The sequence below is a fragment of the Sander lucioperca genome, chromosome 16 (genome assembly GCF_008315115.2).
Source record: "Sander lucioperca isolate FBNREF2018 chromosome 16, SLUC_FBN_1.2, whole genome shotgun sequence".
In the NCBI taxonomy this organism is placed as follows: Eukaryota; Metazoa; Chordata; class Actinopteri; order Perciformes; family Percidae; genus Sander; species Sander lucioperca.
In genome coordinates, this window is record NC_050188.1 from 31,224,872 (window position 1) to 31,243,023 (window position 18,152).

Here is an 18,152-nt window from a genome sequence, read left to right on the forward strand (position 1 = left end):
GAAACACGATGTGTGTTACAGGATCCAGTGGTGTTCTTCCAGAACACCGAGAGGTAAATCCACTTTCTGGCGAAAGTGGAAGTTTTGGCACAAGCTTGCGTGCTTCCTGCAGCAACGGGGTTGCTATGAAAGACTGAGATTTCTGTGTGTCATGCTGTAGTGACCAAAGTCACAGGGCAAAAGACGAGAAGTGGGGGGTGACATGGAGTTTTATAGCTCAGGCCACCAGACCTGGCTCCATGCTGGTTTTATGGTACTTCTGAACCAATGGGAATGCAGGACCTCCTGGTGTTTCGGCCATTTTGTGCAGTAACACCTAGGTGCGACTTTTAGGCTGCAAGGTCTGCATGCAGGCCGTTGTTAGAAAATGGGTGATGAACCATCTTTCCTGAGGAGACCTGGATCGGAATTTTCCAAGTAGGCCTTCTTTGTCTCAGGCCCATTGTCTCTGAGCACATGTTGGCTGGAAATCCTTTGTTTGACAAGATAATGTTTAACTCACTCCTGGACGGTCCCAACAGTCATATTGAGGCTCAAAGACAACTTGGTTAAGTTTAGAAGCAGATAGTGGTTTGGGGTTAAAATCAGACAATATTTCACTTCCTGAAAGTTATGCACGTGACGCCGAACGTTACATCCGTTAAGTTGAAAAAACTTGCCTTTACTTTTTATACTTTACATACCGTACCTCCTTACACGAAAAGTTGGCGCTCTTTTATTTCCTCACCTTATTTTCTGCTTTACTCCCGTCATAATTACTACGGGATTGCTTGAACAAAAAATGTCCGGGAGCGTATTTCAGAGGAGGACAGTCTCGCTGGATAATATGTAAACACGCCTGAGTGCAACACTGCTTTAAATGTATTACAGGAAAAGACGTATTTTAATTTCTGCATTGTCAAAAATGCTTTTTTTGTAAGAATATTCAACATACATTTATATTTAACATATTTTGAAAATACTGGTGCAGTGGAACTTGTTGATTTAAAGAAGACTGCAAATAGTACTAGCTGCAGTAGAGTCAGTGGACCACCAATGTTGTACCTTCTGAGACAGTTACGGCGGTCCTAAGGCCCAGAGCTTCATCAGCAGCAACAAAGAGGCGAGGAAACAAATCCCGAACTATTATCAAATTGTTATAGGTCTCCGTTACTCTACAACTTGAATAATGTGGTGTAAGCAATGGGGAAACGGATTTCAAATTGTCTTTTGGCGAATACTGGCCCAGTCAATTGTTTAATTCCCCCATGATCTCCCCCTGAGGAGACATTGCTTTCCTGTAATACAGGCATTCATTGATTTGCACCACCTTTCCACTAATTAGGAAACCAAACTGAATCTGGGATGACTTGTGCTCTACGTTCACAAAGAGACACCACAAACACAGGCGGGGGACTTGTGCCTGAGCCGAGGCAATTAGCAAAATAACAAAACAAAGGTTGGGGATTTGAACCCTTAATGCATCTGGACATTTTGTCAAAGCAGAAGGTGACTAAACGGCAACAGTATTTGGGGGGGAACAACATTACCAGGGAGTTAGGGAAGGTTGGGGATCCCAGTTACACTTTGAGCACTCCTGATAGGAATTCTAAACCAAGATTGTGTGACCTCAATGAGCTAAAAGCACGTGGGGGCAGTATCAGAGTGTTCAGGGGAGAAAGGTTGAGTGTGTGTCATTAAGATACGTCCCTCCGCCTCCAGATATTGTGAGCATTAGGCCATGCAACACTCAGGCTTGAGTTGTGCTTGAGGAAGATTTGCGACGTGATAGAAACCCAGAGGCAGGATGGGAGTCGTTTGTCTCTTTTGTTAGTCTCTTTCCCCATTTTGTGTGGCGATGTTCCTCGGAGAACAATACAGGTGAGGGACTTGCGCCTGAGCCGAGGCAATTAGCAAAATAACCAAACAAAGGTTTGGGATTTGAACCCTTAATGTATTTGCACATTTTGTCAAAGCAGATGGTAGTCTCGCATTGCCAGACCTTCCTCCACAGCGCTGCGGAGGAGGATCTAGCTAGTCCACACAGCATTCCGGGATGGGAAAAAAAAAAAGTGCTCTGGTTTATTGGCATTGCTTTAAACTAGGGCTGTCAAAATAACGCATTCATTTCGATTTAATTAATCTGAGAAAAAATAACGCGTTAAAAAAAATAACGCAGATTAATCCATTCCATATTGACGTTTGACCCGGAGCCATTCTAGCCACCATTGGACTGTAAAATGAAGGAGGGAGACGAGAATGTGCTGCCTGGATCATTAACTGGAACATTTACGTGTAAAAATCTTCTTTCTGCCAACCCTGGCTACCGAAATCTGGTGCCACTGATATGTCTGCTCTTCTCTCTGATGCTCTGAAACAGACGATACAGGTAACACAAACACCGCTACACGTGGCGCTTGTTAACACTATACTCGACAGCAGCTAACGTTAGCCTACCGCTAGCTAGTTAACACTATACTAGACAGCAGCTAACGTTAGCCTACCGCTAGCTAGTTAACACTATACTAGACAGCAGCTAACGTTAGCCTACCGCTAGCTAGTTAACACTATACTAGACAGCAGCTAACGTTAGCCTGCCGCTAGCTAGTAGCTGGATTAAACACGGTTACAATGCTGACAGCTAACGCTGAACGGTGTAAAGTTTGACTGTTTTACTGTAGAGGATTCAACACCGGTATGTAACAATCTGTAGCTGCAGTCGGAGAAACAACACAGACGGTGCGTTCAATGAAACTGGTAAACTACAGCCTCGTGTTGCATTTGAAGTTATTGTAAATGTCCTTTTCCCATCTGGTGGTTGTTTTTGTCGTTCAACAGCAATTTACTAGTGAAATAAGTTATTGTTATACATTATTATTAAATCATTTAATTTTGACCATATGGCCTTAGCAATAAACAAGCCATTCTTTAATGTCACCAACTGTTGTTTAGTACCCTTTTTTTTCTTTTCTTTTTTTAGGTTCAGGCACCGTTAATTATGTATGTGATTAATTTTGATTAATTAATCACAGAGTATGTAATTAATTAGATTACATTTTTTAATCGATTGACAGCCCTACTTTAAACCAATCAAAATCGTCTTGGGCCGATTTACCCTGCAGATATCTGAACAGCAGTTAACCATAGTCCTAATAAATCCACTGGAGTTTAAAATTACAACACAAAGAAAGCGGAAGGTGACGGATATCTGGCCTAAATGACTGAAATATGGCGGAATTCTGAGAAATAGTCAAGCAATAGCCGAGCAATCCCGGAAGTGGAATGTCTATCTATCTATATATATATATATATATATATATATATATATATATATATATATATATATATATATACTAAGCAGAGGTTGACTAAACAGCATTCTGGGGGAACACTTTCCTGGTTCCAAAGTTTTCTGAGCTAATCCTCAGAGGCTTGCGCAGTATTAACTTTTCATGTCAGGCATTCGGCGTACATGTTCTTGTTTGGAGTGTTACAGCAGAGGGTTCACCTCTTACATCAGCATTACAAGCATCCAGTAGAAAGGAGTGGGTAAAGGTCACAGGAAAATGGTAATATTCCTGCTGCTGTAAAAGGATCATCTCAGAGCAGAAATAGTCTCCAAAAACAGATCTATAAAGAGGTCTGAAACAAATTAGACCGCACACTGTAGAGAAAGAAGTGATGGGGGTGGGGGAGGGGAGTGGGGACATTACCAGTTACACAATCATAACTGTTTTGTTTTACTGTGCCCATAAACTAAATGCAAACTATGCTTCCTGTTGGCATGAACAGCACTGTGAAATTAAAGTAAGCGTTCAATCATGCTCGAAAAAAAACAGGCAGGAGCAATTTGAAGGGTGGAAGCTGATGCACTCTGTAAAATTGCTTGATCGGTTCAGCATTGGCGAATGTTACTGTACTATTTAAATAGTCGCTCCGCTCTCCTGAAAACCTCTTTTGTAATCTTTACGTATTTTGCATTTGTGCCTAAATAAGCAAAGATTGAAGTGCAATCAATATTTTTACTGTTTTAGTTCACTCGCTAGTTCAGAAAAAGCGCTCCAGTGGGTTGTTACAACCGCCCAGAAGATCATTGGCTGCCCTCTCCCCTCCCTGGATTATCTTTACAGTTCCCCGCTGCCTCAAAAAAGCCCAAAGCATACTAAAAATTCCATCTCACCCCAGACAATCTCTGTTTGAATTGCTGCCCTCGGGCAGACGTTTCAGGACAATTTGAATCAAGAACAAACAGACTTAGAGAGAGTTTTTATCTAAGAGCCATAACATCACTGAGCACTACTTGAGTTTTGGGTTTTTAACGATGAATCGCGCAGTGATTATCTTGTTTGTGTTGTAGAGGTGGGGGAAGAAATCGATACAGCATAGCCTAGTATAGATCTTTTGTTATATATGTGTTGGTCAGTTTGTCTGCTTGATAATCCCATTTTGCAGCAATAAAATTGAAGTGAGGTGAACAAACAGAGAAATGTATCTTTTTAGATCAAGCAGATGTTGACAAAGTTTCCTTTTGGGGACATCATTTGAAATTGGGAAAAATGTTAAGTTGGAAAAAAGGTAATAAATTGCAATATATTGCAGAATGTTGCAATATGTTTCAAATCGCAATAATATCGTATCGTGACATAAGTATCGTGATGCTATCGTATCGTAAAGCCTTTGGTGATTCCCACCCCTATTGTGTGGTATGCCTGTGTTTTGACTTTCTTTTTAACAAAAAACCTACCTCTTTTATATGTTTTTATAGTGACTTTACAGGCTCTTTTTTATATTTATTTGTTCACCTGCTTTGCACTTTTACTGATGTTTTGCACTGAAAGGACTGCATTTAATTTTGTTGTACATGTACAAGGACAGACTATTCTATTCTTATCTTCTATTCTTCACTCTCACCCACCCCATTTCCAGCAGCAGCAGAACGACTGTACACTAACTGCCAAACAAGTGATGAAAAAGTCTGTAACTACCTGGTGAACATAGCGGAGCATTTAGCAGCTAAAGAGGCAGATATTTCCCTCAGGAGTTCAGAATCAGAATCAGAACACTAGCCTAGAAACCATGACAAATCTGCCAGCTCATTTTTTCATTTGCTCTGGCCAAGCTCATATTTAAACAGATTTCCAGTCCAGTGAGCAGAACGTGGACATGCAAACAGTGGTGGAATGTAACTTAGTGCATTTACTCAAGTACTGTACTTTAGTACAAATTTGTGGTACTTGTACTTTACCTCAGTCTTTTCTTTTCATGCCACTTTCTACTTCTACTACGCTACATTTCAGAGTGAAACTCTTGTACTTTTTACTCCTCTACATTATTCTGACAGCGTTTGCACACAAAACGATAAAACTACCCAACAATATCGTTTATTAGAGGCCTACATCTACAGCTGAAATTTTTAGTAGACTAAACACTTAGTTGATTGACAGAACTATTTGGATTGTTTCCAGTGTGAGGACTTTTCTGCATCGAGTACTTTTACTTTTAATACTTAAAGGAACACCGTAAACAAACTGGGAACTATATTCTCAGAAGGCGAAGCACTGCTACTTGGGCGGAGTGATTAGCGCAACACCTGGAAAGCACCGTTGTTACTCTCTTACTCTCTGCAGTGTGCTGCAAGCAAATCACTCCGCCCAAGTAGCAGAAGTTCCAGTGCTTCGCCTTTCTGAGAATATAGTTCCCAGTTTGTATACGGTTAGAATATGGCTGGGTCTCATGTGATCTTGTTATATGTACACGCTGTGACTATACAAATCACAACATGTAAATAGGAACATGTTGGCGTTATTCTGTCACTTATTGGGAGCAGTAGGCTAGTTGGAGCCGGTTACCTCCAGGATCTGTGCTAAGCTAGGCTAGCGGTGAATGCGCCAGACAGAGTTACGACACGCACGGAGATGAGAAGGGTATGGATGGACTTATCTAACTCTGGGGGATACGGTGAATAAGCTAAAGTCCCAATAAGTCGGTGTGTTCCTTTAAAGTACATTTTCCTGATGATTCTTACATACTTTTACTTAAGTAACATTTTAAATGCAGGACTTTCACTTGTAACAGAGTCTTTTTACAGTGTGGTATTAGTATTTTTACTTAAGTAAAGGATCTGAATACTTCTTCCACCACTGCATGTGAATCACAACTGTGGCAACTTTACCACATTGTAGCTCACATGAGGCAGGTTAAAGACAATGACTGGCAGAGGTGCTTTGCTTGAACGTAGTAACTGGACGTAAATGGCACACTGGCAAACTGTCAAACTAGGCTATGCTCATCAAATAGGAATCAAGAGTCTGTTACTGTATTGCACATTTCTTGCCTAAAATAAGCTATAATTTGAGCAAGTTTGTGACCCGGCTACAATTTGTTTCCTGCATCAAAACGGAAGCACATTTTCTTTGTTGCTGTGATTGGTTGTAGGTCACGTTTCGTTACTCTAAATTGGTTGGAAGTCTATTCAATTGCGTGCAGAGGCATTTTGGTCTGCACTGTTGATAATGGCACTTGGAAATGAGAGGTTCTAGACTAATACGCATTAGGGCTGCACAATTAATCGCAATTTCATCGAAATCGCAATATGGACCAGTGCAATATCCAAATCGCACGGGGGCGCAATATTTGTTAAAGGCAAAATGTGTGTCAAACCATTCTGAATGAAGTATTGTGGTCCTGCAGTGACGTCGCGGCCTAGAAATTGTATCCTACAGACTAAAGAAAAAAATCTTCTTTTGGTACAGATCCTTGCAAAAATCACCAAAATGGTCATTCCCTCCAATATCGTGCATCATATCGCAATAGCAATATCAGTCAAAATAATCGCAATTAAATATTTTCCTCACATCGTGCAGCCCTAATAACACACATTTGCAAATTAGTCCGACCAAACCAGAGCTAAGAGAAGGGTGAATGTTGGAATTGCATCCATTAGGTCGCAAGAAAAATGACTTTAAATAACTAATGTGCCTACATGTTTACTGAATGTGTAAATAGGCAACTGGATTCTAACATAAAATAAACGTCATCAGCCAACGTTGTAGGCTACAGCTTGTTCCACTGCCACCAAGTGGCCATAACATTAATACAGATTTAAAGCCAACTCAGTTAAAAAGCCAAATGCGCTTCATCAGGGCTTCTTAAATTACAATTGGCAGATAACAATATTCAACCCACAAAACCGCACGTACAAAATACAAATACAGAAATCTGTCATGACTTGCTTATATTACTATATAAATGAATAAGATTGAGGGAAAAAAAATGTTTTCAGAGCCTTTAACTCTGAGCAGAGAAAATGCACGAGTAGCACTCTCTTCAGTCAGCTACCGCTGAGCTGATGTACCCTTGAGCAATGCGGTAAAACCTCAGCTGCTCATGTGGAGTTGCTCTGAGCACACATGAACTTGGAAAAGCAGGGCGTTGCTGTAAAAGAGCACGTTCGCTCTGCAGACCTTCCCCCGGACACACAAGTCTTATAACACGTGAGCGGAGTAATGGTCGTCAAACATATTTTAACATCGTTCTGCTCTGACCTAAGGCTGAGAAATGCTGTTGATTAAAATCCCCATGAATGCTCATTTGTAGTTCAGACAAATGGATAAAAGCTGCATGCATGTTGCCTTGGTTATAAGCCCACAGCACACACTTCTTTATTTAAAATCAAAATATGTTCTCCTTGAGTCAAGCAAACTCACCATTAGCTGAACAATAGCATATATTGACCATTTTCAAACATGAATCTCTTAAAGACTAATAGCTTTCCTCTGTGTTCATTAAGCAGCCGTAGCCCAATATATCAAGAGCATGTCGCCCACTGATGCAGAGTATGAAATTAGCAGTACAACAGTATAATTAAGCCTAATGTCCCCCTAAAGCAAAAATAGGTTGAATCCTTATGCTTGAAACTAATATTTTCATTATGATGAAAACATTAAAAGAAAACACTTTTATGTCCTATGGTCCAGGAATTTTGGCCTGGGATATATGATAACCTATGTCGGATTGCAGGGACCCAGGTTCCATTCACCCCAAGATAATTTGTTTTGGGAGATGGGTCAATCCTAAACGGAATAGATAAGCACATAAGAAGCTGGGTCCAGACTAGTTTAATGATAGCCAGACAGATTATTTTAATAAGATGGAGGAATGTAAGGGTGCCGTCAATCCAAGAGTGGGCTTGTGAGATGGCTAGGGTGGCGGCGTTTGAAAAAATGTCATACAAACGGTTTGCGAGATTGGATGTCTACACGGAAAAATGGGGAAAGTACCTGAACTTTCTGGAGGGCTCCTAAGAAGCTTTGTGCTGGGGAGAGACGTTTATGCTGGTTTATGATGTTGTCATTGTACGTAGGTTTATTTGGTATATAGTTTATTGTCTATTTTGTTGTACGGTCTTGAATATTGTAGTTAATGTGTCATCTTTTCTTGTTTTTTTTTGTCTGGGTGGGGGGATATTTTCATGTTGCAAATTGTATGTTCTGTAAAAAATAGAGAATTGTTAATCACAAAATACAGCACTGCAACCTGCACTGGAACCACAACTGGGAACAAAACAGGGACAGATGCAGGACCAAAACTGAAAATCCCCGCAAGCACCCCTGATGCATAAAAACAAAACTGTTTCTGCAGTTACACAGCTACAGTACATACATTGAGTCTAAAGAAGCCATTTTTCACTTTCTCACTAGGAATGGTAAAGTAGAGATCTGGAAAGGCTGCAGGGACAAGAGCCAAGCAAATCATTCTGTGTCTGGCAATCAAACAGCGTTGGTCTTTTAGTGTGGCTTTGCAGCTGGATGCCGCCAACCTCGGACGACGTTTGAAGCCGACTTAGATGAGTTGCTGCCGTCCTCATTGTCTCCTGTCTGGTCCCAGAGAGCAGGAAGAACATCCTTCCTGGCAGGAAGTTTACTCTTTTTATTTATCATTCATTAAATCTGAGAACAAGGTTTCACCCGAAGCCAAAAATACTTAAAAGTCAAAAAGCCATTAACTCAAGGTCCACTTACGAGCTTTTTCAGATTTTTCAGGATTATTTTTTGGGCATTTTCAGCCTTTATTTTGATAGGACAGCAGAAGACATGCAAGGGGAGAGAGAGGGGGAATGACATGCAGCAAAGGGCCGCAAGGAGTAAACCTCTACATATGGGCCCTCGCTCTACCAACTGAGCTATCCGGTCGCCCCTATTAAACAGTCTTTGATAGCAGATAGCTTTTGCTCAGTTGTTATGGAGACGGATCTCTTGACATGCTCTCCTCCGAGGCACTTTAGGGCTTCTCGGCATTAAGGACAATTCAAGGGTCACTTATTATGTTTTCCAGGGCTTTCCACCATTTTGCATTCAACTGTTGCTGCTGCTGATGCTGCTGCTAATGCTGATGCTGATGCTGATGATGATGAAGAATGTGTGATATGGCTAAAAGTTGGTGGTCAAACTACTATTTCCCAGGTTAAGAATAACAATATTTTATTCACAGCATGCAGTTTTACATATGACAGCAGTAGACTATCCAGCATTTTTGATGGTGCTTTACAGAAAACTCTGTCTCCTAAAGGTTAACGGATAAAAAAGGTTTGCCCTTCTTGTTAGAAGTCATGTATTTTTACCTGTAGTATGTCCGCTCGATGAAAAATGTTTCCATTACTGGAAAAAAAAATGAGAAACTGGATTTCTTTGGGGACAGGAATGTGTTGCGGTTCTAACCGAAAGGGCTGCATGCAAAACAAATCCTGACCTCCAGTGCCTTTTAAAAGACCTTGTGCCTTTACCACATTGTAGGGTAGATTTTTGTATACCCAATATAGTGAGTCTCATGACACTGAAGTTTGAATCCTTTTCCATGTGTGTGCAAATTCACTAGATTACCTTTGAGGTCCACTGGGAGCCTCCTGCTTTGGTAGCCTACTTTCCAGGAGACGTTTGGCCAATGATTTCATCATGAGGATACGTTTCAGGGTATGTATTGATCATCTCAGAAGTAACGGTTCTATGTATGCACAGCTGAAAGGTTTGAGTGAAATCATGGACATTACAAATGGTTTGAATTAGGGCTGTCAAACGCACGGCCGTTCTGTGATTCCGCTCCGTAGTTTGGGAAATCAGGAAGCTGCAGCAGTAACGTTGAGACTTTTCAGACCCTCTTAGCAACTTATTAATATATTCTTTATTGTAATTCATTCCCGTGCATGCAGTCAGAGACGGTTTAGAATAGTATAAAGGATAAAGGATCTTTGATTCAGTCAACAGATCCTCAGTTAACGACTAAACAGCGCTGCTCTCTCCCCCTCTTTCTCTTGAAGAAACAACTCCTTGAGCAGAAATGGATACAGAAAAGGGTCCTGAGAATGGCAAGTTGAGTTTCAAAGCCCTTCCAGATGGTTCTCTCCACAAGACCAAAGTTATTTGCTGTATTGGATGTACTGCCAATGTAATCTGAGTTACCAACAGAGCTTTTTCCTTTCGAGCAGCCCATACATGGAATACCATACCCACAGAACTAAGGACCATCACATCTACCTAATCCATAAAACATTGGTTATTAACTACTCAGATATGCTGCCATAATCCGGAATAATGTGTTTGTCTTTGTCGCTATAGTAGTGTCTCCGTGTGTGCTTATGTGCTTGGTGCTTCTGTGTTGTTGCTGTGTCTTAATGTGTGTCTATGCACTTTGATCTAGGGATCGACTGATATGGATTGTTTAGTGCCGATGACGATACCGATTTTTTTTTTCATCAGCCTTAGCCGATGACCGATACGGGCTGCCGATTTTCTTGAGTCGTTATTTGGAGCCGATACTGCTTTTGCTCCCTCAATTTACATCATAAAAATGTAAACCCTGTCACACTGGATTTGTTTTTGGAATCTGCTCTGCCATTTCTTTAAAAATAATAAACAAAAACACAGATCAGTGTCACTTCTGCAATCATCTTACATTCATATCACCCAAATTATGTGTACAATGTGCATCATATGGATGGGTGCACTGCATATGGTTAACTGTGCAAGAGTAAAAGGCTTTCATCAACATCTACAACACAGCCTTGATGATTCATTGCTTGCTGACATATTATAAGAGATATAATCAGGTCATCACAAAATGTCCTTTGTCAACACATTTAAATACTTTAAGAAAACAATAAACCTGAAAAGTAGCCATTGAAATAAAGTGCTTGATTTGTAATTTAAGACTGCCATGGTGCTGGAAGCCTGCCAGGCTTCCAGCACCAGCACTCTGCTAGTGGGGGAGGGGCAGTGCATGGTCTGCACGTGAACTGCAGCGTCTCCAGCAACACAGAGTTGCCTGTGGACACCTGTCTGTAAATAATGCCGGGAAAAAACTATCGGCGAACGCAGCAGCTGCGTATCGGCCGATCCCGATACACGTAAAAACGCAAATATCGGCCTGATATATCGGTCCATCACTACTTTTATCTGTGTCTACTGTATGTTTTTCTCATGCATTCACCTGCCATCTGTCATGATCTGGAACAGTGGTTGTGTAATTTTACTTGTCTATGTTTATGTGTTCTTGTTTTATGCTTATGTGTATTGTTGTAGCTTAAATAATGTGTTAAGCCATCAACCTGCTAGGGACTGCAGATGAGAAAATTAGCCTGCATGGCTAAATCTGGCGGGTCTTTGTGCTCATGTTGATTATTGTCCGTTGTCCCATTTAAAATAAAGAAATGTAAAAATCTAAAAGAGTATGTTGAGTCTCAAACCACAAGCTAATCTTAAAAGTATCCCTTTTCACAGTACATTTAGAACAGATAAAAACAATGTGTGATTAATTTGCGATTAATCGCAAGTTAACTGTGGACGCCCTGGTTTGAATGCTTGAGCATGGTGTAAAATGTAGGCTATTGTGCGTCTCTGAAGGGGGAGGCAGATGTAGGACTGGAGGAAGGAGGAAAAGATTTGATGATATTTAGAATAAGATTAAAGAGGAGGATTTTAGTAATAGGTGGCAGATGGGGAGTCATTTGCTCATTCAGTGGTGGAATAAGGAGTTAAAGGGGTAGAGTAGACAGGTTTAGAAAACAGGAGACAAGAGGCTGGAGTTAAGGCCGTTACACACGGAGAGCGTGACAAATAAGTGACGCGATAATAATCTCAGATTTGATTGTAGTTTTTGCAAGTTCAACATGGATTATAGGTCGAAAGTTGAATGAACGAGTACTTATGTCCTTTCGATTTCTTATAGGTTGAGTCGTTGTTGCCCATAACATGCTAGCATTCTGCTAATGAATGCTGATTAGTCAGTGAAGGACTAATTGCGACCAGAGATCTCGCTTGATGGCATTCGAAGCGGAACCAGAGAGTCAGAGCCCGTCTACGGGCATTCTCCGATAACGTTAAGGTGGACTTTCTCGCCCAAGTTCTTTTTTTGTCCGCAGCAAATTTTTTTTGGTTGCTAGCACTTTTATTTGCCTAACGTTTTGTATGTACTGTTTACATGGGAAACAAACTGAATTTGAGTACTTGTTGTGTTATTCTTGTGTTCAGGAATACAGGATACATGGTACAGTATTGCCACCTTAAAAAACAAAACAAACAGCCAATGTCCCGCTCAACAGTGATAAACAGAGCCCGTCTACGGACGGACAGCTATTATTAGACATTCTCTGAAGTGATTCAGAGCTTGCCGTAAAGCAGCATCTCTGGCCGTACGATGTGTATGACGTCATTGACATTTTAAAAGGCTTTTTAGAACAAAAACGCAACTTTAAAAAAAAAAAAACTAACATCCAGCAGTGTGTATTTTCTATGCCTCCCCTTTCGAATGCAACATTCAAATTACTAGACAAAAAATGATATCCTAAGAAAAGTGGATTTTGAGGGGTATAGCTCCATAGACCTCCATTCATTCTGCACTTGCCCGTGAGCATCCTCATATGGAACCAGAGTGGAACTGCAACCAGTTCAGAAGCCAGAAGTTTCCCGAGAGTGAAAGTTCTCCCCTTATTAGACATTCTCTGGCAGCCTCTGTGCTGTTGTACTATGATCCTCCTAAGTAAACAAAACAATGTGATTGGTTGATGCCTTTATTTGCGTTGTGAAAGCTCAGAAAAATAATGTCGGAAAAAAAAATGACGCCGCTTTATCGCCGCGTAATATCTGCATTCTGTTTAAAAGTACTCAAAAACAACAGTTTGAAAAAATATATTGACGTGCGAATTAATCGCACGGAAAAAACCTCCCTGGTGTGTAAAGGCCTTTAAGGTGAGGAAGACTGAAACAGAGACAAGATAAGGAATCCACATGCATGGAAGTGGAATAGTGAGATATAGAGAGGTGACATTTTGAGTTATAGCTGGTTCTATTTCCGCAGCAGACAATTCTGAAGCATTTATCCTTTATAGCTTTTTTGCTAAAATGTCAATATTTTAACTTTGTTTGTTGAAACGAAGGGGCACAGGTGGCCTGAACTTACTGGGCTCTTTTACAGAGAGAAAATAAAGAGTAGATGCCATGGAAAGACCCAATTCTGCTGTACCCTGGCTGTGGCTCTCAGCTCCAAGCCCACTGGTTCCCACTGAAGGTGTAAATCTATAAAAAAATAAAATAAAATAAAAACACACAGATATACAGTGTCATTTAAAAAAAGGCCTCAGTAATTTTCTAAAACAGCTGGTCACTGTAGTTTTTGATCAAACAAATAGGACATATTTTGCATGCATTTTTTGGGGACAATTTTCAGCGGCGGATCAATCCACATTTGGTGCTGTAGTGAGTATTTGGGGCAGCAGGATGGTGTATGTGGGGATTGAATCAAAATAAACTACAATGTGCGTGTGTCCATGGTGATGAAGGAACGTCAGCCAGTGCAACAGTGCAGCTCATTGATGTGTTGATCTATATGGCACAGAGGAATAGAGATACTGTATATCTGACTTAGATAGACACAGAATTAATTCCTTTCAGTTTTGTCTTTTCATGGGATTTATTGACAGTAAGAAAAAAGGAGGAGGGGAGTATTACAGTATAAGAAGAGGATATAACAGCTACTGTAAGTCGACTATGTGTGAGTGTGTGAAGAAGGGGCTGAAGAAGAGGATGAAGGGGGGATATTAAGAAGCTTCATGCAGGGACATCCTAAGGAGATCATACAAATTTCATACATTTATTGCTTCACTCTACTTAAAATTCAAAGCTCATCTCACTCCTGGTTGGCTCATGTAATCAGTGAACCTAAAACTACCAGTTAGCTGCAGCTGTGGCATGTTGCTGCTGACCACCACTTTCCGCAACAGTGCATGACGCCAGCCAAGTTAACACTCATGATGGCCGAGCTGGCCGGTGATGTTACTGGCCTTTTTACGGGTTTCTCTCATCTAAATCTACTTTGTATCAACGTGTTCACAAACTGATTACCATGTCCGCAGGTAACCTAAAAGAGAGACTTGCCATACCAGTATGCATCCATCCAGCTACATTACAATTAAAGACTTATATCCAAATTTAGATTACTGTGATACTTCAACTACAAACTAAAACTTTGAATGTATTAAGATAAAAAAAAAATAATTAAAAAACAGCTTCCAAATTAAAAGTGGGAAATAGAAAAGGGAAATTGAAAGTTTCACAACAAATAAAGTATTAATTTGTTACTTATGGAGAAAGTTAATTCAATTGTGTTGTTACTTTTTGCAAACATGCTTGAATAATGTCAATATAGAACGGCTTGTCACTGCTAATGCTAGCCACTAGCTAACTAAAAAAAGAAAGTGACCAGAAGCTAACGTAGGTAGCAACTTTATTTAAACTTGCCAGGACTCAACGGGTAATGGGAACCACTTTCCACTGCTAATGCTAGCCTCTAGCTAGTTTGCAAATGCTATACAACAAGAACAACAACAGCAACACAAATCAGTGTCAGGAAGCTAACCTGTATAGCTGCTTTATTTACCAAACTTACCAGCACATGAATACTGAATATCTAAACACTTCTAATGCTAGCCACTAGCTAGTTTAAAAAAAAAAAAAAAAAAAAAAAAAAAGAAAGTGACCAGAAGCTAACGTAGGTAGCTACTTTATTTAAACTTGCCAGGACTCAACAGGTAATGGGAACCACTTTCCACTGCTAATGCTAGCCTCTAGCTAGTTTGCAAATGCTATACAACAACGGCAACACAAATCAGTGCCAGGAAGCTAACCCGTACAGCTGCTTTATTTACCAAACTTACCAGCACTTAATTAGAAATATACTGAATATCTTAACACTCCAAATGCTCGTCACTAGCTAGTTTTAAAATCAGCTACATGTACAAAACAATGATAGAAAGCTAACCTGGGTAGCTGGTTAACATGATGATATAAAACACAAATGATGCATGTGTTGGAAAAAGAAAAAATAACCTTTTCAATCGTACTCATGTTATTTGTCCTTGAGATTCTGTATTGCCAATTTTGCTTCTGCAGCAGCAATTTTGCACAACTTATATTTTATAGTAGTTTTTACTTCTTTTGAAGTCATTGAAGCTGCTTGATACCAAGCAATAAGCATACATTTGTTATGAATAATTGTGTTAACTTTATTTTTCTTTATACCCCCTTTGGTTTCACTACATTGTATATTTTTAATAAATGAAACACAAATTTCAAAAGATCTCTACAGGGGTCAATAAAGCATCACACTATTGTTGCAATATTTTACAGCACTATCCTTAATGTAAGTATCACCAAATCTTCCTGTATGCCATATATTATCACTAAGGCCCAACAGTCACTAATCTGCTCTGCCGGACCGAGAAAGTGAATTATTTACCTCACACACCAGATAACCACACTGGATCCTCTCTAATCTGGACGCTGCACACGTCTTGAATGCACACACACTCACAAGGTCATTTTTATCAAAAGGTTAGAACATAGGAACTGTCGGCTCAGGAACCTTGAAAACAAACACTAAAGAGAAAGACTCATTAAACGATGGATGGAAGGTAGGAAACAACAGCTTGGAAATTTGTTTTAGCATTTACTGCTGCAGAATGTTTTTGTGTCACTGCGACAGATGTACCATCATCTTATGTCTTACTTGTTCTTAAGCCTAATTTTTTGCGTAAATTTTCCATTCCCATCTTTTTCTTTTCTTTTCAATATTTAGCTTAGATGCCTCTGGTAGTGTTTCTGCCCTGCAAATGATCATACACTACCTATATATACAGTCCTGTGGCATTTATTACTTGAATAATTACTGTTCCAGTCAGCTGGTAGTTTTTTTAGTCGTTCCACATGTGCCTCCTAAGTCGAGTTTCCTGCCTCAGCCCATCACCTGATTCCGTCACCTGTCCACCAATCTTCTCCTAAATCCCCAATCAGCTGCAGTGTAGCAGGTGTGGCCATAAGCCACTGAGAGCTGACCGTCTGGAGGCTTTTATTTCACGTTCACCTCGGCCAAGGTGATCAGATGATCTTTCCCTCTATGCATGGGAGCCATAGTCTGTATCGACGACGTTTCATTTACCAGATAATTACGGTGCCGCTGGAACTTCCGCCGGATGTCCCTCACTGTCCTCTTTCTTTGTGTTTACTTTAAACTCCGGTCGGATCGATCAACATTAACCAGAACCTCTGAGCATATATATTATATATATATCGTCATCGCAATATCAACTGGCGTTGTATGTTATATATATGTTATATTATAATATTATATAATATTATAATATAATATAAATATATATACACAATATACTGTGCAGCCCTAACTTGTACCATAATTTATTCTGGTCTGAAAGGGTTTTATGTTGAAATAACTTTATAGTACCCTACTTGTATTTACCCTGTATTTATCTGGTTTTTGTGTTGAATTGTAAATGTTATACTTGTACCCTTTATGTACATATTTTGTTTTTTGTCAGCATTAGGAAAATGTTTATTTAAAATGTGTCTGAATAATCCTATAATGGATGGGCCGTGTAAGCTTCCAGACACGAAAATAAACCATTCCTTCATACTACATTTTTATGCTCCACATATCTGGAACAAACTCCCAGAAAACTGCAGGTCTGCTGCAACTCTCAGTTCTTTTAAATCAAGGCTGAAGACCTATCTTTTTGATGTTGCCTTTCTTTAAATAACTGTTCATTTCTTATACTGAAGTTGCATTGTTGACACTGTATGACAATCTATATAAGCATATAAAGAGAAATTCCTATTTGATCTGCTTTTATATATTTAACTGTTTTAACTGCTCTTTAATGTTTAATTTCTTATACTGCACTGTAACTTTTATTCTCGTATTTTATCTGTTTTCATGTAAAGCACTTTGAATTGCCCTGTTGCTGAAATGTGCTATACAAATAAAGCTGCCTTGCCTTAAACTTTTGAAATATTGACAAGTTAGGCTGGGGTTCGGGGGGAACATAACAAAGTACAAATAAATAACAAAAAACTGTAATGATAACAAATATAGTGCATATAGTGAAAAAAGTTGTGCAGTAATATGCTATCCACACAATGAGTTATTAGCAGCCGTTTTTTGTAGACTGTACAAAGTGGCTACTGTTGAGTGTAGGCGTGTGTGCGTATATGTTTGTATAAAGAAAGCTCTTAGGGCTGGGGCTGTGTGGCTGTGTGGCTGTGTTGTTACAGTCCAGACTTTCTGGAGGCAGAGAGGAGACAGTTCAGCATCCTGACAGCCTGATGCATAAAGCCGTTACCCAGTCTGGTTTATACATCAGGCTGTCAGGAGAAGGATTTAAGCAGTTTTAACGTTAGACAGCCTATCAGCAGCATTATTACATCTTGGTAGAAGCATGCTGCATGCTTATTGGCTCACTGACGCTGATGAGATTTACTCCTTAGGTATTCAAATTTGGTATTGAATGACGAGACATTTTTCGATACTCGATACTAAGGACGTCATTCTGTCAGTGCCTAAAAAGTATCGAATTCAGTACCCAGCACTAATCACAAGCAGAACAAGCAGCAAAGATGACTCCGACATCACTTTAAGGTTTAAGCATATAGCAGACACTCATCTAAAACACCTGGCAGCAAGAATAATACGCTTATAATTCACTAATATTACAGTTACACGAGTGGTTTAATCAGCTGTAGGGAAAGCAAAACCAAAAATAACCTTCCATGCAGTGACACAGAAAGTAAAGTGTCTGCCTGAATATAATGATCAATTGTAGGCTACACAGCTGA

The 18,152-nt window shown here is 39.8% G+C and overlaps 1 protein-coding gene across 1 annotated transcript in view; it reads right to left on the reverse strand.

The window, feature by feature from the left end:
• Positions 1 to 18,152, reverse strand: part of grin2da (glutamate receptor, ionotropic, N-methyl D-aspartate 2D, a) — a 275,179-nt gene that overhangs the window by 239,389 nt on the left and 17,638 nt on the right. The gene's annotated exons all lie outside the window — the stretch shown is intronic.